The sequence below is a fragment of the Martes martes genome (genome assembly GCF_963455335.1).
Source record: "Martes martes genome assembly, chromosome: 3".
NCBI lineage: Eukaryota > Metazoa > Chordata > Mammalia > Carnivora > Mustelidae > Martes > Martes martes.
The window spans coordinates 90,142,434-90,164,517 of NC_137890.1; positions in this window are offsets into that span (position 1 = coordinate 90,142,434).

Genomic DNA, 22,084 nt, shown 5'->3' on the forward strand with positions numbered 1-22,084 from the left:
AAAATAAAAATCTAAATGAAGAGGTAAGTCCTTTTTTTTTTTTTATCAGTAATTTCTTTAAATGGATTATTTCTCCATTCAAAAGGCAGAGATTGCCAGTTTCTGGTCCAGCATGCAAAAATCATGGAATTTGCTACTCTAACCTAACAAGTAAAAAACAGAATGAACTGAAAAATCAATAATACTTCATAGATTCATTAGAAAAATGAGGTCACAGGCACCTGGGTGGCTCAGTGGGTTAAGCCTCTGCCTTTGGCTCAGGTCATGATCTCAGGGCCCTGGGATCGAGTCCCTCATCGGGCTCTCTGCTTGGCAGGGAGCCTGCTTCTTCCTCTTTCTCTCTCTGCCTGCCTCTCTGCCTACTTGTGATCTCTCTCTGTCAAATAAATAAATAAAATCTTTAAAAAAAAAAAAAAAGAAAAAGAAAAATGAGGTCACAAGGCAAATAACTGCCACAAAAAAAATGTAGATACAGATATGGGAATAAAGAGAATGATGACTTCCTGGAGCAAAAATACATGAGGAGAAACCTCATGGGATCCTGTAGGATGTAAGGAAACCCTGAACTATAATTGAGGAATTGTTGGAGGCTTGGCATGAACAAATGTAGTTAAAAAAATATGGGGTGACCCAATAATAGGGAGCCTTGACACTTTTTTTAATTTAACATCTAGTTATTCTAACAGGTTCTCACATTAGAGATCTGAAAAAAAAAAAAAATCTCCTATGCTTCTGGCAGAGTAAGGGAGAAGTAGCTATTTTGAAATCAATAACAAGAGAGTTGGAAAGTCTCAAAATACTTGGGTTAACAAATTTGTTCTAAATAAAGCATGGGTCTAAAATGAACTCTGAAAAGAAATGTTAAAAATATTTTGAACTAATTGAAAATAAAAACATTACTTATCAAAATTTGTAGGATGCAACAAAAGCAGTGGTTAGAGGGAAATTTATAGCACTGAATGCATATGTTAGAAAGAAAGATCTAAAATCAGCAACTTAAACTTCTATCCTAGGAAACTAGACAAAGAAAAGTGAATTAAATCCATAGTAGGCTAAAGATATGGTTAAAATCAGAACAGAAAGTAATGACATTCAAAACAAAAAATCAATAGAGAAGACCAATAAAACCTAAAGTTAGTGCCTTGAAAAGATCAATAAAATTGAAAAATCTCCAACAGGATGAAGAAGAGAGAATAAAACATATTACTAATATCAGAAATGAAAGAAGGACACTACTAAAGCGCCTATGGGCATATAACGATAGTAAAGGAATATTACCCACCCCTATGCCCACAATGCTGATAATTCAGATGAAATTAATCAATTATTTGAAAGGCACAATCTGTCAAATCTCACATAACAAGAAATACATCAGTTAAAGAGGCTTATCTCTACTAAAGAAATTTAATAAATAACCTTTAAAAACCAGAAAACATCAGACTCAACTGGATTTATTGATAAAATCAATCAAATATTTAGGGAAGAAATTATACAAATTCTCTATAATCTCTTTGAAAGATGGAAGCAGAGAGAATACTCCTTAACTTATTCTATGAAGCCAACATAACCCTAACTCTAAAACTGGACAAAGACATTACAAACAAAACAAAACCATAAATAACAAACCAATATCTTTCAGGGACATAGATGAAACATCCTATCTAAAATATTATTAAATTGAATCCAATGATGAGAATTATTTACCACAACCAAGTGAGATTTATCTTAGGTATGCAAAGCTGGTTAAATATTTGAAAGTCATAAAAGTTATCTTTCAAATCAATGGGAAAAAATTTAAATATCATCTCAATGAATGCAGAAAAGCATGTGACAAAATCCAAAACCTATTCATGATAAAAACTCTTAGTAAACAAAGAATAAAAGGGAATTCCCTCAATTTGACAAAGAACATCTACAAAAAACCTTTGGTAGTGTTATAACTGATGTAAGAGACTAGAGTTTCTCCCATCAAAATCAGGAACAAGGCAAAAATGTGACCGTCTATATTGCAGTATGGTACTGGAAGTCCTGGTTAATGAACAAAGGAATGAGAAGGGTAGGATAGGGAAGGGCAAGGAAAGGGAAGGGAAGGGAAGGGAAGGGAATGGAATCAAGGGATGGGAGGGGAGGGGAGGGAAGGGGAGGGAAGGGGAGGGGGAGGGAAGGAAGAGACAGAAAAGAATGAGAATAATGAGAGAAAAAAGAAAGGAAAAGAAAGGAAACAATGTGTACAGATTGGGTAGCAAAAAGTAATTTTTTTTACAGATGACACGATTGCCTATGTAGAAAATCCAAAATAGTTGGGGGGAAAAAATCTCTTAGAACTAATAAGTAATTACAACAAGATTTTAGAATACAAGGTTACTATACAAAAGTTAATCACTTTCCCATATACCAGCAACTAACAAGTAGAATTTGAAATTACATTTTTAAATGTAATGCTATTTATATTAGCACCTCCCAAATACAATATTTATATATAAATCTAAAAATATATATACCTAGATATCTAGATAAAGATCTACTTTCTACAAATATCTAGATAAAGATCTACTTTCTACAAAACACTGATGAAATAAATAAAAAGAAGTAAATAAGTGGAGAAATGTTCCATGTTCATGAATTGGAAGACTCAATATTGTCAAGATGTCAGTTATTTCCAACTTAATCTATAGATCCAATATAATCTCAACTCCGATCTCACCAAGTTATTTCATACATATCCACAGACTCCATATAAGACTAAAGCTTATATGGAGAGGCAAAAGACCCATAATAGCCATGACAGTACTGAGGGAAAAGAAAGCCAGAGTACTGAGGCACAATCCATGAAAGATGTAATTTATAAGTTGTACTTCATTAAAATTTGTATTCTCTTGAAAGTGCAATTGTCAAATACAAACTAACCAATACAAAGCCCACACTCTTACCACCATCAGGCATTCACACTCTGGACCTCTATTCACTTGTCCTAACCATCCAGGAGCCAGGTTCCAAACAACTAGGGACAGCCTCTATGCCCTCAAGCCCACTGAAATGATTTAAACTAGCCAATCCTAAACCTCTTTATCCTGTCCTTCCCTTTCCTTCCTGCACAAACCACAATAAATTCTCTTACCCATGGATCTTGCCCTCTCTACCTCCTGACAGAACTCAGTGCTTTACTGGTATTTTGGAATGCTGACAATACTGACTCCATCTTTGGTCCTCTAAAGATGTTTTCCTCTCTGGCCTACAGGTGGCGCCAGCTTATATAACTAGAAGGGAGCCTGGGGCCTCACCACCATACTCCTCATTCCATAAAAGCTGAGATAGAGGTGGAGAATAGGGGTGGAGAATGCTTTTATACTGTCTGCCTGATTGCCCCTGTCAGTAAGTTACCCTGAATAAAACTCTGTGTAAATGGTACAGAGTGGCTTCCTTCATTTTTCAGCATTGAAGTGTCTTCTCAATCCAGAATATACATTACAGACCCCCCTCTACCTTCTAATACTATGTGTCTCCTCTGTGTCCTGTCATGCCCTAGTCTTTTGAGAACTCTGAATAACAAATTCTCTTTTCAGTGGAAAACATGTTCTGCTCTGTTGGTCTTACTATACCGCTCAAATTTTCCATTAATACACTATATTTTTAAACCGTTTAAAGAAGAATGAACACCAATCCATCTCAAACTTTTCCCAGAAATAGGACACAATTCCTAAATGATTTTATAAGCCCAACATTACTCAGAAGTGAGAAAAGGACACCACAAGTAAGTATATTGCACACCAATATCCCTTATTAATGTAAATGCACAAATCCTTAAAAATAACTAGGAAAATGAATCCAGCAGTTTATTAACAGAATTATATATCATGGGCAGCTGTAATTTATCCCAAGAAGAAGAGGGGTTTAAAATAAGAAAATCAATCAATATAACCACCATTTTAAATGGAATTAATGAAAACACACACACACTCATGATCACCTCAACTTTTGTAGAAAATGCATTTGACAAAATCACACTCTTTCATAATAAAAACAATGAGACAACTAGGAAAGAAGTGAACTTCCACAATATGATAAGAAGCATTAATGAAAACCCTACAACTAAAAAAAAAAAAAGAAAAGAAAAAAGAAAACCCTACAACTAGCATTATGCTCATTGTAAAAGACTGAAATTTTCTCTGCTAAGATTAGGAACAAGCCAAAGATAACCACTTTCATCATTGTTATTCAACATTGTTCTGGAAGTTCTAGCCAGGGCAGTTAGAAAACAGACAAAATAAAGTCATCCAAATTGGAAAGAAAGAAGTAAATCTATTTCAATTCACAGATGGCATGATCCTAAATATAGAAAACCCCAAAGAACCCCCCAAAAAGCTGTTAGAGTTATTATATAAATTCAGCAAAGTGAAGTGATAGAAGATCAAAATGGAAAAAATTAGTTGTGTTTTTATACTCTCACAATGAACACTCATAAAAGGAAATTTAAAAGCAATTCCATTTATAACAGCATATGACAGAATAAAATATGGAGGCACACCTGGGTGGCTCAGTCAGTTAAGCATCTGCCTTTGGCTCAAATCATGATCCCAGGGTCCTGAGATTGAGTCTTGCATCAGGCTCCCTGCTTAGTGGGGAGTTTGCTTCTCCCTCTCCCTCTGCTGCTCTCTCTGTCAAATAAATAAATAAAGTCTTTAAAAAAGAATAAAATATCAAGGAATCAATATAACTACAAAATTAAATACATGTACAATGAAAACTATAAAGCATTGTTGAAAGAAATCAGGAGAGACCTAAAATTAATTGAAAGATATCCAACTGTTCATTGGCAGAAGATTTAATATTTTAGAAATGTCGAAACTACCTAAAGTTGTATCTACAGCATTGACACCATCATTTATCTTTTCAAAAATGGCAACACCAGAATTACTTAAATTCTCATGAAATTACAAACCAAATATATATCAACTAATGAAGATAGAATATATAGTCAATGGATTTTATTCAGCTATACAAATTAATAAAGTTCTGATACATGTTATCACATAAATAAACCTTAAAAACATTATGCTAAATAAAATAAGCCATTCACAAAAGAATAAATATTGTGTGATTGCATTTAAATAAAATATATGGAATACAGAAATCCATAGAGATTAGAGGTTACCTGGAGCTGGTGAGATGGGAAAAATATATACAGAGTTTATGTTTAGAAGGATGAAATGTTTGGAATTAGTGGTGAGGTTAATACAGCATTGATTGCAATTAGGGTCCTGGAATCACTCACTTAAAAATTGGTTAAAATGCGAATACACACACACACACACACACACACACAGTAACAATAAAATATTTAAACAAACAAGTCTAGGTTTAAACTCAATATTCTTTGTTGATTTTTTTATATTAGACAGGTCATTTAAACTTTCTTAGTTTATCCATTTAAGGATTGGAAATAACAGTGTCTTCCCACATGCTATTATAAGACATAAGGTAAGTAAATTATATTGAATACACAAGGTGTCTAGAAGAGTACCTTGCACATATTATCCAAATATACACATTTTCCTTTCCTTTCTTTACTTTCCCACTTTTATCTTTTTGTGCAAATTGGTAAATTTGTTTTTACAAAATCACTCAGTCAAACTTCTGATTGTATTTTTAGACAAATTCTTTGCTGTTTTAGAATAGTTTTTGATTTTTAAGAAAGATGTGGACAGTTCCTATATAAACCACATCCAGTTTCCACTATTATTAACATCTTATATTAGCATAGTATACTTTTACAGAGATTAATACTGACTTATTATTTTAACTGAAGTCTATATTTTATTTAGATTTATTTAGTTTTTGCTTACTATCCTTTTTTGTTGCAGGACCCCATTCAGCATACCAGAAAACATCATTCACTCATGATGTCTGCATAGACACCCCTTGGCACTTCTTAGACACCTGATCTTCTTGATGATATTGATAGTTTTGAGGAGCAATGGTCAACTATTCTGTAGGATGCTAATCTATTGGAATCAATCAGACTTTTTATTCGTGATTATATTAGAGTTTTGAGTTTGGGAGAGAAGAATCACAGAAGTGTCATTTTCATCACATATTAATGGTGCATACTATCAGCATGACCCGTATAATTTATGTTAACCTTGACTACCTGGCAAGGTAGTGTTAATTAGATTTATCCATTGTAAAGTTTGTTTTGACCCATTTACATACTGTACTCTTCAATTTTTTAGCTGAAATATAATTGACATATAATATTATATTATTTATAGTTGTACAGCATTATTGATTCAGTATTTGTATACATTATAAACAATGCAGTAAGTCTAGTTACCATCTGTCACCACACAGTGTTCCAATTTTTTTCTTCTGGTGACAAGATCTTTTAAGATTTACTATGTTAGCAACTTTCAAATATGCAATACAATATTATTGACTATAGTCACCTGGAAGTTTGTACTTCTTGATTCCCTTCACCTGTTTTATCTACCCACTAACCTCCTCCCTTCTGGCAACCAATATGTTCTCAGTATCTGTGAGTTTTGTTTTGTTTGTTTTGTATTTTAGGTTCCACATATAAGTGAAATAATATAGTATGTGTAATAATTTTTTTTCCAGTATATGTAATTCTTGTCTGACCTATTTCACTTAGGTTAATACCCTCAAGGCCCATCCATGTTGTTGCAAATGGCAAGAGGTCATTAGTTTTTATGGTTGAGCAGTATTTATATATGCCACATCTTTACAGATTGCACTGAATCTATAAATTAAGTTGAGAGTAGTTGATATCTTAATAATATTGAATCTTCCCATCAATGGGAACAAAATATTTCCCTATATTTAAGTCTGTGATCTTCCATCAGTGTTTCTTAGTTTCCAGCATGCAGATTCCATATTTTTTAGTATTTATCCATGAACTTTGATTTTTGTTATTACTATAAATATTATCTTTTTAAATTCTAATTCAAAGTAATAATTTCTGGTTTATAGGAAATTGAATTTTATATAGTAAACTTGTATCTAGTGACCTTGCTAAACATGTTTATTAGTCCTTAGAGTATTTGTACAAATTTTTCTATAAAGATAATCATGTCATATTGTTATTTTTATCTATTCGTTTATTTTAAGTAATCTTTATAGCCAACGTGGGTCTTGAACTCATTACCTTGAGATGAAGAGCTGCATGCTTTATTGACTGAGACAGCCAGGTACCCAATCATCTTATATTGCAATAAGCTTACAAGTAAACTTTGATAGTTTTAACTTTAAATTGTTGATATTTCACATTTCTATTTTATCTGAAGTAATAGTATTAGTAGCAGTAATAATAATAATAATAGTTAAAGCATAAAATACTTAGTACATACCATATATTATTCTAAACACTCTTCATATATTACTTTTTATGTAATTTTTTCCATTCTAAGTTCCTTCCAGTTTTTATTGCAATGTATATTCAAATATTAGGCTGGAAGAGGGCAATATATGTGTTGGCACTTGCAAGTGAGAAATTATCTGCATTTGCCTAACTAAGATTCTGAGTAAAGTCTATTTATTAAATCCCCGTAACACTTCAATTCAAAAATATGTTTCCTAATATTAACTCATTTTTATTAATATCTGTTTATTTTTTATTCAATAGCCATTTTTCATGCCTACTATTTTCAAGGCTTATTAAAGTAGATATTATTTTCAAACAGTTTTCAAACACAGGTGGTTATCAGCTATAAGAATGGGCATTCTTAACATTTTACTGTAGCCTGGTTTGACCAAAGGACTTACTTTTTTTATTTAAATGTTCTGAAACTTTAGTAATTTTAAAACCTCTGTTCTTTACTAAGACCTAAGATAAAATGTACCTATGCTTCCTTAAATGGAAAAATATATATATTTCAAGAACACTTATTGATTGTTTTGTATGCATGTGCTGCTGAACCTACAAATGGTGTGTGGGAAATGCCTTTTAAAACAATGGTGTTAAAAATGCTAATTAAAAGTAAATTCAGACCCAAGAAGCTCTTTTTCCAAAATATCTTTGAAAAGTTATGACTGAAGAATCACACTTCTGCGTTTTTTCATTAGCATGTAAACTGCCTTCCTGAATAGATTTCCAAGTTTAAAGGAAACCTGACATTTCCTTTTGCAGTTACTAATGCCATGCTCATTAAAAATAGGGACTCCATAAATGTTGAGGATCTGATTGTCAGGGGAAGACACAAAAGTCACCAGCAACTATTTCTAACTGGTATGAATCTCATTCCACTAACAGATATACAAAGATATAGTTTTCTTTACTTATCTGTTTAATTCAACTTTATTTCTCTTGTCTGCTTCTATTTGTTCTGGGGATACAGGCACTCTTAGAACCAGAACATACCTGTATCTTAGAATTCATTCTGAGTTCAGTAAGTCAGCTTCTTTTTTCCTGGGGTGAAGAGAGTGTTTTGTGCTTTGTTGAAAGGAGAACATCAATTCAAGGACAGGAAGTGGATGGTAATGGACCTCTAACCTGGGTAATAGGAGGTCTGCTAACACTGGTTAGTTATAACTTATCATCATTAGTTATCATCAGGGGGGATCTTTCCAAGCTTGGCAGAATCAGCTCCACTTGTCTGTACTTCTCTGACTTGTTGTTTTCCTTTGTTCTAGGTAATTTCTGAATGGGGTCCGTGTCTTTTTTTTTTTTTTTTAAGATTTTATTTATTTATTTGACAGACAGATCACAAGTAGGCAGAGAGGCAGGCAGAGGAGAAGGGAGGAAGCAGGCTCCCTGCTGAGCAGAGATCCCGATGCGGGGCTCGATCCCAGGACCCTGGGATCATGACCTGAGCCGAAGGCAGCGGCTTTAACCCACTGAACCACCCAGGCGCCCCGGTCCGTGTCTTTTTAACTAGCGCTTTTAGAAATTTTTTTCTTTGTAAATCCTTTTTTTTTTTTTTTTTTTCCCCTCCACATGGAGTGATTTAAGTAGTCACAAAAATGAAATTGTCTTTTTCTTCCAGGGCTGGTCATAACTAAGGTATGACTACAAAGACATGATGGGCTTCTTGAATTCATCATCCATATCTTCCTCTGCAACTTCAGGGAGGAAGCCCACCCCTGACTTTTTATCCAAATTAGAAGTTTTTATTTCCCCTTCTTAAGTCTTTAGATTTTTAGAAACCTCTTTTGCTGGGCCCCTTTCCTGTTTTTTTACTCTGGATTTTGCTTGTTTGCTTCGGTTTGGTTTTCTCTGATACTACAATTTGCCTTTTTAATATGATTGTCTAAGAAAATCTACAAGGGGAGTAAAAACTTCCAGATGCTGCTTTTTCTTTCCTCCCCTTTCTAGATACCACTAGGGAGTGGTTTCACCTTTGTTCTATCCCTGAGAGTTGCTTTTGGCTTTCCTCTTTGGAAACCATCTTGTGTGATTTCTTAATGATCAAAGCAGGGGAATTCTCATCACCCTTGGTATCCTCCAAAAGTTTTTCCCTATGGGTACCTTTGTGCTCCTTGTTTTGACTCAGAACCTTTCTTCTGGGGCTCACCCAGGTGCCATTATTATTTTTTTTTTTTTTAAAGATTTTATTTACTTATTGGACAGACAGAGATCACAAGTAGGCAGAGAGGCAGGCAGAGAGAGAGGAGAAAGCAGGCTCTCCACGGAGCAGAGAGCCTGATGCGGGGCTTGATCCCAGGACCCTGGGATCATGACCTGAGCCAAAGGCAGAGGCTTTAACCCACTGAGCCACCCAGGCGCCCCACCCAGGTGCCATTATTGACTGAGTCCCAGTCTGCCCTGGGAGCCATTATGTGGCCAGGCTTTTAGTGCGGAAGAGTGAGCTAGTGGTCCTCCAATGGAGATCTGAGGACAGGCAGACGATAAAGCTGTCTGAACATGGCAGTCATCAGAAGATTCCTTGTTTGAGGAATAAGAATAAGCTGGTGAAACTCTGGGGCACCTTTTTCTCTCATCTCTCCTCTGACAATTGTGAGATACTTTGTGAGGTTTCTCTAGCTCTGAGTTTTCTTAATTTTGTTTTTTCCCTTGTCTGTGGTCAAGGATGTGGATCGGCTTCAGGAGGCTTTCCGATTTTCTTGGTAGTCCTTCTCCATTTTCTCCTCCTTCTGAAGCTCCTCCTTGGGCACTCCCAATAATCTCTCTTTTTAAAGTCCTTTTTATCAGTATCAACATTCTGTTTTTCAGAAACCAGCTTTTTCCACTGGTCCACTTAATCCCTGGCAAAAGTTCCAATATGCTCACATTTTCACAAGCTATTTACTATTCTCATGACTGTTCTCCACAACAAGGGCTACTGTAAGAGGCAAGATGGAGAGGTGCATTAAATATTTCCATAGCTTCTTAGGGTTCAAGTTCACAGCCAGGCTGTAGGTTCCACAGTTTAGAGCACCAACACTGTCTGCAACGCTGCGACTCTTCCAGCAGGGCCTCCTCAATGGAAGTGGGCTCCTGCAGTCCTGTATTGCAGCTCTGCTATCCATGCATTCTTGGTGGAGACTGAGGTGTTACTGGCCTCATGTGGGCTTCACCTGGTTGTACATGTCACTGGGAACCACTCTGGGCCTGCTGGCTCCTTGCTGACCTTTGTACAGCCACACTTCTCTGTGGAACAACTTTCCAGTGTGTCATCCAAGAGTGAAGGAAACCCCAGCACCAGACTCTGGACATACAAATCCTAACCACATATTTTCTCTACCTCTACAAAGTGCTGTGAGTCATACCCTAATTAACACCTGGTAGTGGTCCCTGGGCTGGCTGGCCCACTCTCAGTCCATGGAGTCAGCAGGATCAATCAATCAGTCATGAATACCCTACTTTGAAACTATGTACCAATGGGTATCTTAATTTTAGCCTCAATAAAACCCAAGGAAATGTGTTATATCTATTTTACAGATGAGGCTACTGAGGCTCAGGGAGATAAAATTAACTTTCACACAATCACATAACAGATAGAAGCAAAACTAGAATTTGAATCTAAGCAGTGTAGGTCCTGTGTCAGCACCCAGAGAGAGAAAGGACCTGTTGAAAGTTAAACAGCTTAGCCCTAGAAGGCAGTAATAACCCATGTGTCTTGGTTTCCCCAAAGCAGAGTCTGATACATAAGCACCAAATAAATTTGTGTGAAAGAATGAAAGAATGAGTCAATGGTCATTTGCCCTAGTAAACCTGCCCATCAGCTGTGGGATTTAAGTCAGTCCAGCCCAGGCACCTAATCTTAACCTGAAAGATTAATCTTTATTCTTATTATTCTTGTAACTAAAAAAACAACTAAGTAATCTTCAAACACCATCATTGGTTACAGAGCCAATGACTGGATCAGAGAAGATCAGATTAGGTCCCAACCAGAGCTTCAGCAGCAGTGGCAGGGAGGCACCTGGCCTGACATCTCATCCAAAATGAAAAACCTCATGGTTGTTCTTCCTTCATCTTTTCCTTTTTATATGGACTTTATTTTTAGGGCAGTTATAGCACAAAAGCAGCAAAAGTGAGCAGAACTGCAGAGTTCGCATATGCCCCACCACCGCATACATGCAAAGCCTCCCTCATTGCCAGAGCAGTGCACTTGTTATAATTGATGAACCTACTTTGGAACATCATTATCACTGAAATTCCACAGTTAACATTAGGGTTTACTCCTGCTGTTATACATTCTGTGGGTTTTGACGAGTATATAATGGTATGTATCCACATTATAGCATCATATAGAATAATTTTAGCACCTAAAAATCCTCTGGGTTTTGCTTATCCATCCACTTTCAGGTAACAGTATACCACTTTGTGGTAATGCAAGTACTTTATAATAATAAAATATTCCAATTCCTCTCTCCCATCCCTTGTATCACTACTGTCATTCATTTCATTTATACTTACATAAGTAAATATATATACATATATATATATGTTCATATAAGTCATATAAACAAACATTAACATACATATAAGGATACAAATGTTTTAAACAAATTGTTTTCTGTTAGATCAATTAAGAAAAAGAAAAGCATGGGCACTTGGGTGCCTTAGTCAATTAAGCATCTGCCTTTGGCTCAGGTCATGGTCTCAGGGTTCTGGGGATTGAGCCCCAAATCAGGCTCCCTGTTTAGCAAGGAGTCTTCTTCTCCTACTTCCACTCTCCCTGCTTGTGGTCTCTCTGTCAACAAATAAATACAATCTTAAAAAAAAGAAAAACACATTTTTTTCTCTAATATTCTTCCTTTCTTTTCATAGTTCTGAATTTTTGACTTACGTTAATTTCCTTCTCACTGAAGAATTTCTTTTTAACATTTTATGCAAGGTGGATCTATGTGCAACAAATTCTTTCAATGTTTGTTTGTTTGAGAAATTCTTATAGTTCTCATTTACTTTTTTTTTTTTAAGATTTTATTTATTTATTTGACAGACAGAGATCACAAGTAGGCAGAGAGGCAGGCAGAGAGAGGAGAGGAAGCAGGCTCCCTGCAGAGCAGAAAGCCCGATGCAGGGCTCGATCCCAGGACCCTGATATCATGACCTGAGCTGAAGGCAGAGGCTTTTAACCCACTGAGCCACCCACACTCCCTCATTTACTTTTACTAAGCAAAGTATACACCCAAAGTAGGGCTTGAACCCATAACCCTGAGATTAAAAGTTGCATGCTCTATAAACTGAGCCAGCCAGGTGTCCCTTCATTTTCTTTTGAAGGATAATTTTGCAGTGTACAGAATTCCAGGTTGGTGAATTTTTCTTTCAACAATTTATCTCCAGTCTCTTCCTGCTTGTATGGCTTCTGAGGAGAAGTCAGATGTAATTCTTATCTATACTCCTACATAGGTAAAGTTTTTTACTAATGGCTTCTTTCAGAATTTTTTTTCTTTTATCTTCATTGTTCTGCAATTTTAATATGATACACCTAAATGTAGTGTTATTTTGTTTGTTTGTCTTGGTTTCAATTTTTTGAGGAAGGGACTTGTCTTGTTTGATGGTCACTGGGCTTTCTGGTTCTCTGGTTTGGTTTTTGTTATTGAATTGATGGAAATTCTCTGTAAATATTGTTTTGAATATTCCTTCTATTCCGCCGCCTCCTCCTCCTTTCTCTGTCCCCTTTCTCATCCTTCCCCTCCTCTTCTTCCTCCTTCTTCTCCTTGTTCTTCTGGTTTTCCTATTGCATGCATCTTAGAGAGTTGTCCCTCATTTCTGGGATTTTCTGTGTGTGTGTGTGTGTGTGTGTGTGTTTTCCTTTTCTTTTCTTTCTTAGTGTTTTTACTTTGCTTTTCAGTTCTGGAGGTTTCTGAATTTATTCTCAAGTTCAGAAATTCTTTGCTCAGCCATGTCCAGTGCACTAATGAGCTCATCTAAGCATTCTTTATTTCTACCACAGAGTATTTGATCTCTAGCACTTTTTTTTGTTCTTTCTTAGAATTTTAGTCTTTCTGCTTTCACTATCCATATTTGTGAATGTCACCTACTCTTTATGTTAGAGCTCTCAGTCTATTCAACACAGCTTTTTAAAGTTCCTTGTCTGATAATACCAAAATCCTTATCATATCCAAATCTGGTTCTGACGTTTGCCCTGTCTTGTCAAACTGTGTATTTTTCTTTTTAGTATGCCTTGTAATATCTTGTTGAAAGCTCCACATAATGGTGTGATCAAAGTAACTCTGGTAAATAGGTGTTTTTGGCTATGTGGTAAGGTGTGTGGAGAGGGGACATGTTCTGTAATCCTATGACTAGCTCAGTCTCTTAATAAGCCTCTGCCTCTCAGCTGTGAAACTTATAAGTGACTCTCAGTTTTATCCTCCCTCCTTTGATGGAATGGGATGACTGGATGGAGCTGGAGAAGGTTTCTTCTCTATGTGGAAATCTAGAATGGGCTGGAGTTGGGTATTTCCCTTCCCCAAGTTAGTTTGGATTCTGACAAAACCCCAATAAGTTAGGAACTGGTAAAATAGTTTCCCTTAAACTGAGACCCGGTTAAAAAGGACAGAATACTCCAGCATATTTCAAAATGGTCACTTTTCCCTTTTCCATGCCAGAAGCATGAGATAATTTTTCTCTGATCTTCAACATGAGAACCCTGTAGAGCTCTAGGAGGTAAACTCTACTCTGGAACTTTTGACTCCCAGATTAATCCACATTAATCCTCCAGCAAATTACAGTTTAGATTTTTCCACCCCAGTATTACCTCAGGGATGAGATCCTACCTCAGTATCTAATGTCGTGAACCAATGTTCTCAAGACGTTCAGCTGTGTTTACTTCATTTGAAAACCATTGTTTATATATATATGTGTGTGTGTGTGTGTGCTTATGTATATATATATATACATACACATACATACATACACATACACTTTTTTTTTTAAATTTAGGTCAGCTTATCTCATGTGCATGTGTAACCATGACAAAGACAATAGAACACTGCTTTGCTGACTCAGGAAGAAATCAAACAGTTCCTTCCTGGGAACTGGTCACATGTTAGCAGTGAGTTTGAAAGGTTCATGGTATGCTCCGTGCAAAACTTAGAATGACTAGGGTGTGTGTATGTGTTTGTGTGTGTGTTGGAAAAAAAAAGAAGGGATAAAGAGAACACTGAGGTAGTGAGCCTAAAAAGCCAGGCTAGAACAAGAGTGCAATGGGATTTGGAGCTGTAAAACAATGGGGAGCTGTAAGTTTGTCTACCTACTTACTACCTCACATATTAAGCAGATATTGACTATAAATCCATGTTTTCCAGCTTCCAAACCAAGATTCTTTCTACTGTTTGGTGTGCCTCAATAATCATTGAATTTAACTTTTTAACTATCTTTACTGGCAACAGAGTCTTCTATAAAATCTGCCAAGTTTTATAAGTAATATTTCCAGGTTCAGTCAGTATGTTGGGTTGTATCCATCCACATGAGAACCCAACTTACCCAGTGTTCTGGGATTTAGAAGGTTCAGAGATACCAAACAGATGCAATGAAAGCTTGAGTTGCAAATACGATTGGATCATGTTTGTAGTAATTATTAGAGATGATGCATCAAGTATATTTGATAGAGGAAGTTGGAATGAAATCCTGGAATAAAGTAAGAGAACTATGACCAGGCTTTAAATCCCAGCTCCACAAATTACCAATTATTTCTAAACAATAACAACAAAACAAACAAACTAAACCACGAAAATATAAAACTGTTCTGCTCCTCTGGACCTATTTAATGTGAATAAAAAATAATATTTACCTTTACTTTATGAGACATACAACTATTATAAATACAACATATGTCAGCAAACAGATTTGTTTCTTATAATTTTAAATCTGAATAAATAAAAATAGCATTTTTTTACCTAATTATAGATTTTGAGTGCAAAAACAATTCCCAATAATTTAATTTTCCAACAATATATTTCATCAACATAATGCCAGTGTTTTCAAGGATTGGGGGATGCTGCTTGCTAGGTGTGTGGCATAGTTCTGGGCAACTACAAAATGCTCAGCAAATGTTTTTGGTTTAAAACACATTAAGCACAATTTAAAGATATAGAGACCAGGACGGTGGACTTTGATAATTCAGTTAATGAGAGAAAATGGAGTTATTTATCACCCATATGTGGACCAATAGTGCAAGGTAGAAAAAAAAAAAAAGTCCTAGTAAAGCTAATCTAACAAGCCAAAGCATATTTATTAGAAGTCTTTGGTGTCATTCCTCCAAAAAGCTCCAAAGTTGTGTGCATGGAATTTTTAAGGCATGGAATATTCAAAAATAGCACTGATAGAGTTGGGAAAAGAAAGTTGGGAGAGTAAAATCAGTGATGTTTAAGAAAAGTTGAGAAGAGCAGGCCACAGCAACTTTTTTAAAATTAACTTTATACTGTGAATTTTAACACATACAGTAAATTGTATGAACATATGTACAACCTAACAAACTACTCTGAAGTTAACAGATACTTTATATAACCACCTCCATCGAGGGAAAAGGCATTGTCAGCACTCCTAGAAGCTTCTGAACACCCCTTCTGGATGACAACCTCTCCTCTTCTGCAGGTAACCATATCCTGCCTCAAAAAGAAATAACATATTTGTCTTGTTTTACCACGTTATGTATCCACAAATGAAACTATTTAGTTTTGTGTGTTCTTGGGTTTTATATACATGGAGTCATGCTACATGTATATTTATATATTTTAATCAATTTAACATTTTAAAATATCACTATGGATTCATGACATATTTTCTCTTTGAATATATATGTGTGTGTGTGTGTGTGTGTGTGTGTGTGTGTATATATATATATAAAATAGTGTGTATAAAGTTATATTAGCTCTTTGCACTGACAAGTCCTATAAAAAATGACCAAGTCCGTAACAAAGAGCATCTCTTACACCCAGATAATATAATATTATACCTAAAGGAACTGAGAGCTCTCAGATAAATGGCCAATTCCAGGTCTGGAGCAAGAAATGTATTACATTTGTATCTTTGGGGTAAATACCCAGTAGTGTGATTGCAGATGATCCTGAAATGACTTATATCTCAAAATGACAATGCTGCCAAACACACTGGGAAGGGAAAACATGTGCAGAGCAAGAAGATGAGGAGAAAGGAATGGATGAATTTAAATGAATTGAGCAGTAGAAAATGATGGATGGATGGATGGATGAAGATTGGATGGATAAATGGCTGATGAATATACACTCACTTAAATCTCACTGTAGTCCTTATGTGAGCTTGTGCAGATCTTTTCCTATGCAGATTTTAAGAAACAGTTGAGATTTTAAGTACTCCATAGAGCTTTTCCTGATTCCATGATGATTTGGTTGATGACAGCCGTCATTATAGTCACATAATAGCAATAGATGTTTAAAAGAAAAAAAAAGTCCTAAGAATCATAAAGTTACAACATAAAATATGTCCAACCCCCCCCCAAAAAAAACCCTGTCTCTAATATTTCATAATGGTTATTTGAAGAATCTTTGGTCCTTTGTTGTATGCTTCACCTAACAAAATTAATTCTTTATGTCCAATAATGCAACTTCCCTGGTTGAACCCTTTCAATGGCTCTGCATCACCCACAGGATATAATTTCAAGTTCCCTCCATAGTTCTGATTCTCTACATCTCCTTTCTTGTCTTTCTCCTTGCCTTATATTTTTTTGGCTAGCAATTCATAACCACATTATCCGTTCCCTGGGTATGCTGTGAAATTTTCATTATCAATGACTTTACTAGGAATCATATCCACTACCTTCTAGCCCTGACCTTTGCCCCAAACAGTGAACTCCTACCATCCCCTTAATGTACAAGACCAGCTTCCAAAGGACATTTTGCAGGATATTTCTGAGTCTTGCCACTTGACATCACACATAGTGCTTTTTCTCCAGGGCCTAGAAAATGGCCTAGTGTACAGAAAAGTATTTATTTACTATGTTTTGTATTTAATTGTACATAATTTTATTCTTTCTAAAATCTGTAGAACAGGGAGACTTTTATTATTTGAATTTAAATTATTTGAATCAGGTCTGGTGGACTGTCAGAGTATTTATGCACACATATACACAATTATGCATACATTCCATACATCCATCTGTTTAAAACATAATAGGATTTTTAAAAATTAGTATATCTAGGAATACCCAGGATCTCAGATTAAATTAGCAAAGTTGTATTTATAAGAACAGAATTACAAACAAGCATTTGAATCTGGATTGAGATAAGATTTGCCTACAGTTTTTATACCTGAGCAGAGGGTGAGTCTTTAGCCAGAAGAGGCACATGTATAAACAATCAGACAATCACAAGAAAAACTTCAAATAAAGTAATCATTTTGTGTAACATAAGGTGAAGTAATCAGCTTGAAAATTTGTCCTGAAACAGAGTAAATCAATCACATTTTGGGGCATTCTTTAGCCCTAGGTTGTAATGCTTTTCCTTCTACCCTTAATTTCATACCTTTTTAAGCCCAGTGAGAAATCTCAGTTGAACTAGTTATTTTCTCTTTTCTGGTAGAATTATTATAATTGTTTTTATTGAAATTTGTTTTACCTCCTGAAGTATTAAGATATTGGTTATGTGTATCAATCAAATTTTTATTGCATTACCTTGTAACCTTTTAAAATAATTGATCAGACAATAAAAATAAAAATGGGCATTAATTATGTTGAGGAAAGTTCTACTTCTTTTTGAATTTGACACATGTTTCTTCCCCAAATGCTTTGAAATTGCTAAGAACAATTTGATGATGCTCATAATAAATTTAGGGAACTATGTTGAGTAGATATAAAATGACAAACTTAACTGCATTTATATCAAAGCATTTCCTGCTCATCAGAGTGAGATGAGAAAATTAATATGTAAACTATTAAGTTATACCCAGATGCATTGTGTTCTGCAGCCAAAATAGATATTTGGTGATATTATCTCCAACAGTTTATTGCAATTTCAAAGGGAAAATGCTTTAGAAAAATTACATGACTATATCCAAAAGATGTTCATTAAAATATTATATATTTTAAAAGAAATAATTCATGAATTTTGTTACTTGTTTTCTATGTCCTTTTTTGTATCTTTTTACACATTTTTATATGTTATTCTGTCTTCTCGACTGTTTTGTTTCCAGACTTACACTTTTTTTTATGGAAGAGTATATAAACTGGTTCATCAGAAAAGTTTTGATTCGTCATTATTTCTCTTTAATTCTTAGCTACCTTAAAAGTAAAATAAAATTTTAGAACTAAATTGTATGCTTTCTTGAAAAATTAAAAAGGAAGACTATTTTCTTAGTCTTATGAACATTTTATGTTGAAATCAGATAGATGGGAGTACAATATAACATAAAAAGTTGTAGGTTATTACTGGGCTTTAGGTTTTCCATTTATAAAATTAACATATATTAACACCTATTTTAGAGTAACATCATCTCAAAATTAGTGGACTATTTTCTTTTTTTAAGAAAAAGCCACATTTATTTACTTATTTTAAATATTTTATTTATTTAATTGACAGAGAGAGTAAGCAAGCATGAACACAAGCAGGCAGAGTAGCAGGCAGAAGCAGGCTTCCATCTGAGCAGAGATCCTGACATGGGATTAGATCCCAGGACCTTGGGATCATTACCTGAGCTAAAGGCAGACGCATAACCAATTGAGCCACCCAAGTGCCCCTTGTGGACTATTCTATCCTTCACCAGGTTATGAAGTAATACTTCTGGTTAAATTGCAAAACACAGTGGCTTTGGGATCCCATTCTTCTTGACTGCTGGAAATCAGTTTTCCACTAGGTTCTATAACACCAGATATTTCTGGGTACCCTGAGGGGATAACCAAAAATAAAATCTAGTTATTCTTCACACCTTGACAATTCATCTGGCTCAAGATTGATCTCTTTCCTCTTGGCATTCCCTAGTTAGCTTTGTTGTGACCATATCTGAGTTCTATACTGAATTTTTCCTAGGTATTTTTTCCCCTATAATATTTCCAAGTTTACATGGATATTATTTGTCTCTTTCCCAAAAATATCATTTGAGATCATGGGAGACCTTTGGTATGACTCAGTGATAATAAAAGTAAAACCTACATGGTAGGTTGGTAGTTAGCGTTGGTACGTCTCAGTAGTCATGGGCTCAGGCATGACATCATCCATGTACTTAGTTTTATGGAGATCTCCTTTCAACTTTCAGCATTAAGGTTTATGGAGCATCTATTTTGGGCCAGGCACTGTCATGGATCCTGGATACATGTGGAAGCAAACAGATAAAAATCCCTGGACTCATGGAGCCTACTGACTGGTGGGAAAAGAGATAAAAATGGTAGAAATAATAAATAAATAGATAAGTATAATGTGATAGGTATTATTAAAAAGTAGATTGTGTTCAGATAGTTTGGAAGTTTCTGGGTAGGGTAATTTTATATGGGACGCTCAAGGATAGATTCATTTAAAAATGACATTTGAGTGTAAATTGGAAGGACTAAGGAAATTAATTCTGTAGCTAAATTAGGACAAATGTTCCATGCAGAGGAAACAGGCAGTGCAAAGACTTTGAGTTGAAATCACGTTAGAATTTTTTTTTACACTTTTTAATTTTTTTTAAGTAACCTCTCTACCCAACATGGGGCTTGAACTCAAGATCCAAAGATCAAGAATCACATGTTTTACTGAATGAGCCAGCCAGACACCATTTTTGTTTTTTACATTTAAAGCATTGTATTTACTGTGGCAAAATATATATAACATACAATTTTAAATTTAAATCAGTTTAAGTGTGCAATTCAGTGGGGTATTATTATATTTTATTGAAGTATAATTAACATGCACTGTTATATTATTCTCAGGTATACAATATAATGATTCAATAATTCTATAAATTTTTCAGGCTCATCCAGATAAATGTACTCTTAATCCCCTTCACCTATTTTAACTATTCTCCCTGCCCACCTCCGCTCTGGCAACTGCTCATTTGTGCTCTGTATTTAAGAGTCTGTTTTGGTTTGTTTTGGTTCATTTTGTTTTGGGTTTGTCTCCTTTTTTCTTTGTTCATTTGTGTGTGTGTGCTTTTCTTTTCTTAAATTCCACATATGAGTGAAATCATAAGGTATTTTTCTTTCTCTAGTGGACTTACTTCACTTTGCACTATACCTTCTAAGTCCATTCATGTTATTGCAAATGGCAAGAAATCATCCTTTTTTTATGGCTGAGTAATATCCCATTCTTTTTCCATTCATTTAGGGATGAATACTTCGATTGCTTCAATATCTTGACTCTTGTGAATAACACTGCAATAAATATAAGGGTGAAAAGATCTTTCCAGAACTACCGCTCAGAAAAAAAATATGACTGCTCATTGACAATGTACCAGGTCACTCAAGAGTTCTGATGGAGGTGTACGAGATTGATGTTGTTTTCATGCTTGCTAATGCAACATCATTTCCAAAGCCCATTAATAAAGGAGTAATTTTGACTTCCATGTCTTATTATTTAAAAAAAATGCATTTTGTAAGGCTATAACTATCATAGTGAAATTTCATAAAATCGGCAGTAAACCCCCCCTTTCATTTCTGATGTTAATTGCTTGAGTCATCTTTTCTGTGTCAGTCTAGTTGCAAGTTTGTCAATTTTGTTTTTATTTTCAATGAACCAACTTGATTTCATTGATTTTATCTATTTTATATTTCAGTTATCTCTATTCTAGTTTTTATTATTCCCTTCCTTCACTAGCCTTGGCTTTAACTTCTTTTTCTAGTTCCTCAAGGTGTAAATTCAGGTTGTTGATTTGAGTTAGGTCTTTTTTCCTTTGTATTTTATTTAATGTAAACATTTATAGCTATAAATTTCATTTCAGCACTATAAATGAAGCACTGTCTTCATTGTATCCCATGTTTTGAAAAGTTATTTTCATATTTTTCAAGATATTTTAAAATTCCCTTTCTTGTTTCTTCTTTGACCCATTGATTAAAAGTGTTTTATTTCCATATATTTGTGGATTTCCCAATTTTCCTACTGCTATTGACTTCAAGTTTCATTCCACTGTGATTGGAATCTTTTGTATTACTTGAATCTTTATAAATGTGTTAAGAGTTGTTTGTGTGTGTGGCCTAAAATGTGGTCTATCCTGGATAATATTCCATACTTACTTGAGAAAAGTATGTATTTTCCATTGTTGGGTGAAGTGTAATCTCTTTCTCCCAGTATCTGCAGGTCTGTAGTCCCATTTTGGCTTTCACAGCCCATACCTACTCCTAACCACAAGTCTTGGCCACTTGAGTTATGAGTTAGGTGATACAGAAACAAATCACTCAAGCAGCCTACGCACATTATATATATTTTCAAATTCCTCTTTTTCTGTTCTCTATTGTTCATGGATGGGAACTAGGGACCAGCCAATTTGTACTTCTTCAAGAAATATTTTTAATGCTGGTTCTTCAATATTAAAGTATTTTTTAAATATTTTGCAAAGTAATTTGTAAGACAGTTCTTGAATAAAATAAAGGTTCAAATTTGGCACTATTACTGTCATATAGAAACTGAATGGATGGAAAATATTGAAAACCATGTATTTTTATGGTGTATGTATTTAAATGCTTACATTTAATCTCCAAATGGAGCAAAGTTAAACCATTCACTTTGATGGAGGTGTGAT